General features: G+C 45.8%; 1 non-coding gene across 1 annotated transcript; it reads left to right on the forward strand.

The window, feature by feature from the left end:
- Positions 1-2629: 2629 nt before the first annotated feature.
- On the forward strand, positions 2630-2732 carry LOC128247169 (U6 spliceosomal RNA). Its single transcript, XR_008263577.1, has one exon. It is a non-coding gene; the product is annotated as a U6 spliceosomal RNA (small nuclear RNA).
- Positions 2733-4097: the final 1365 nt, after the last annotated feature.

Below are 4097 nucleotides of genomic sequence, written 5' to 3' on the forward strand. Positions count from 1 at the left end.
GGTTATTCAGGTGTACTGAATAGATAAAAGTTAAGGTGTACGAAACAGGTACCTGTTCAGGTATAAGTTCAAATGTACTCATCATGTATATCTTCAGGTGTACTAAACACGTGTGTGTTCATGCCTACCAAACAAAAACATACTAAATAGGTATGTACGAATAAGTTCAGGTGTACCCAACAGGTGTGTGTTCAGGTGTGTCGCCATTCTCTCAATGTGACACTGCCCAAGGGATTACAACTGTATATTTCCGGTTGCTGTTTAACCCTAGGTCAGCTCCAATCCAGCAGACCTATCATGAAAAGCATTCTATGCTTTTCATTTGCCATAGACATCCAGATTACATAATCCAGCACATCCGTCCGATTTTTACGATAGTAATGTGTGATTCAAGAGAAATTTGGCTGCTATTACAAGTATCTTGAAAGACCACCAAAGGGCATCCTTCAGCGACACCCCCCACCTCACCACCACCACCACCACCACCACATCACTACCTCACCACTTCCACTCTCACACCCCATCCCCACCACCGCCACCACCATCTCCTCCTTCTTCTCCTCCACCGCCACAACCGCCGCCACCGCCGCCACAAGCAATGGTGTCCTTTAAAAGCAGTCGTTGTGTAGACACCATTCTCTATTTTTATGCATCATGTTTACTGTATTGGTGGACTGCTGAATTTGGCCGAGTGCCAGCAGACACACACACACACACACGTGTGTATGTGCTGGCGTGTGTGTGCGCATACATAAATATATACATATATACATACATGCATGCATGCATACACACATATATGTATACACATTTACACATGTATATCTATTTGCCTGTGCATGTGTGTGTATATAGATATGAATATACGTGCATATATGTTTATGTATGGATGTATATTACAATAATATATAAATGTATGTGTACATGTGTGTGTGTGTGCATGTGTGTGTGTACTTGTGTGTGTGCTTGTGTGTGTGTGTATGTGTGTGTATGTGTGTGTGTGTGCGTGCGTGTGTGTGTGTGTGTGTGTATCAAACACAATAGCTGCAATTTCTAATTTGTAATTAGCTGCAACGAACTCTTTTCGCTGAATGAACGCCTCCTCCTTGATTAGACGAATTAAGACAGGAGTTGCAAAGTTCATGTGGGTCTGGTTGCCATCACCACCACCTCCATCATCATTAGCATCACCAACACCTCCACCACCACCACCACCAAGGATTTTTATCCCCACCCCCTGGACCTGAATTAACCCCCACTCCCACCAATCTCCTCCTCCTGTTTTAGGGAAGTGGTGAACGGTTGGTTAGTTTCACATCGACCCTAGCATATGACTGGTACGCTACGCTATCGACCTGCTGAGGGGGGAGGGAGGCGGCGGTTACAGCTGATATCGTTTACTCGTTTCAGTCATTAGAGTGTGGCCACGCTGGGGCACCGCCTTGAAGGGTTTAGTCGAACTAATTTCCTCTACTACGTAATGTTATACCTGGTACTTGTTCTATCCCGCAAAGTTACGGGGACGTAAACACACCAACACCGGTTGTTAAGCGGTGGTGGAGTCAAACACTGATTGTTGGCACTCTGTCGCTTACGACGTCGAGGGTTCCAGTTGATCCGATCAACGGAACAGCCTGCTCGTGAAATTAACGTGCAAGTGGCTGAGCACTCCACAGACACGTGTACCCTTAACGTAGTTCTCAGGGATTTTCAGCGTGACACAGTGTGACAAGGCTGACTCTTTGAAATACAGGCACAACAGAAACAAGAAGTAAGAGAAAGCTGTGGTGAAAGAGTACAGCAGGGTTCGCCACCAACCCCTGCCGGAACCTTGTGGAGCTTTAGGTGTTTTCGCTCAATAAACACTCACAACGCCCGGTCTGGGAATCGAAACCGCGATCCTATGACCGCGAGTCCGCTGCCCTAACCACTGGGTCATTGCGCCTCCACCAGAAACTGATACAAAAGCGCATGCAAAGATACACACACACACATACACACGACAGGCTTCTTTCAGTTTCCGTCTACCAGATCCACTCACAGACACTTACCCAAGGTGCCACGCTGTGGGTCTGAACTTAGAACCATGTGGTTGGGAAGCAAGGTTCTTAAAAGGTCAGCTGTGGTGGTGGACACTACAGGACAAATACAGGCGGGTTGGGTCGTCTTAACTGGATTGTCGGCCCCAGGTAAATCCCTGCACTTCGCCCTATAAAGAGCATACAAAGATCAGAATCGAGCCGTTTGACTTGTTGGATCGTTGGACGATCGCTGAGTCCATGGCTTGAAACAGCACTGGTTGGGGGTGAACGGTTTTAGTCCTCATCATCGTCATCATCACAACGTGAGGTCAATAAGAATTTTTAATATAAAGGTGAGGGAGAGGAGATAATGCTGATTATATCGACCTCAGTGGCTCACTGGTACTTACACCACCACCATCGGCAACAAAATGGTTTCAAATTTTGGCACAAGGCCAACAAGTTCGGGGGAGGGGGTATGAGTCGATAACATCGACCCCCAGAGCCCAACTGGTATTTAATTTATCGACCCCGAAAGGATGACAGGCAAAGTCGACCTCGGCAGAATTTGAACTCGGAACGCAAAGTTCGGCATGCTAACGATTCTTGCCTTTCGGCAATACGTATTCTAGAATAGGAACAATCCAGAAAAGATGAGTAAGGCCCCTGTGCAAGGATGACAAGCACATTCATGAAGCGTTTCCTATTTTTTCAGGCTCAGGCGCGGCAGCTGTGTGGTAAGAAGCTTGCTTCCCAACCACATGGTTCCGGGTCCGGTCCCACTGCGTGGCACCGACCAAAGCCTTGTGAGTGGATTTAGTAGACGGAAAGTGAAAGAAGCCCATCGTGTATATATGTATATATATCTATGCGCTTGTCCTTGAATCCGTGTTTGTCCCCCATCACCGTTTGACAACCGGTGTTGGTGTTTACGTCCCCGTAACTTAGCAAAAGAGATCGGTAGAATAAGTACTTGGCTTGAAAAATAAGTCCTGGGGTCGATTTGTTCGACTGAAAAATTAAAACCTTCATGGCAGTGCTCCAGCATGGCCGCAGGCAAAAGACTAAAACAAGTAAAAGAATAAAACAATAAAGAATAATAATTGTAATGACGATGCTGGACTCTGCCGTCGGAGAGGGCGAGGTAGGAGCGGCGGAGTGTCCAGCTTTTGCCGACCGACCTGCACGAAGGATTTGTTGATAGTGATTAAATGTTCTCCATCCGATCAACGTCGCCTGAACAGGTGGTTGCTGTAGCACACATGAGATGCCAAAGCAACAGGATATGAAGTGACTTGATCAAGAACGCAACGCATCTCCCCGTCTAGGAACTGAAACCCCGATCTCGCGATCTTGAGTACAACATCTTAACCAATAGACCATGCCGAGAGGAATAATAATAATAATGATGATGATGATGATGATGATGATACTGTACTTAGAGACGGCAAGAGGAGGAATAGTAACTTAGCTATGTCATGGATCGACTATTGTAAGGCGTACGATATGATCCCACTTTCTTGGATTATGGAAAGTATGAACCTATTTGGTATTGCATCGAATGTTGGAAAAAGTATGGCGAATTGGAGGACGGATCTGACAGCATACGAAAGAAGTTTAGGGACAGTAGAAATTTGGAGGGGCATCTTCCAAGGGGACTGCCTGTCCCGACTGATCTTTGTACTGTGCATGATGCCACTAACACTGATTCTGAGGAAAGCAAAGGCTGGGTATGTATTCGAAAGCCGCCAACAAAAAGACAACCATTTGTTATTCATGGATGACCTCAAACTTTATGGTAAAGATGAACCCTAAGTCAGTTCCCTCGTTGATACGGTATATACCTTCAGTGCTGATATCAGAATGGAGTTCGGACTGAGAAAGTGTGGTATGTTAGTCTTAAAGATAGGCAAAATCAAATGTATGGACAGGCTAACGATACCGTCGGAGGAGGTTATGAAGCAGGTAGAAGAGACGGGCTATAAGTACTTGGGGATTTTGGAAATGGATAAATTGATGGAGAAAGAAATGACAGAAAAATTTAAGGTGGAGTACTTGCGCAGACTGAGACTGATC

This window comes from Octopus bimaculoides, chromosome 2 (assembly GCF_001194135.2).
Source record: "Octopus bimaculoides isolate UCB-OBI-ISO-001 chromosome 2, ASM119413v2, whole genome shotgun sequence".
NCBI lineage: Eukaryota > Metazoa > Mollusca > Cephalopoda > Octopoda > Octopodidae > Octopus > Octopus bimaculoides.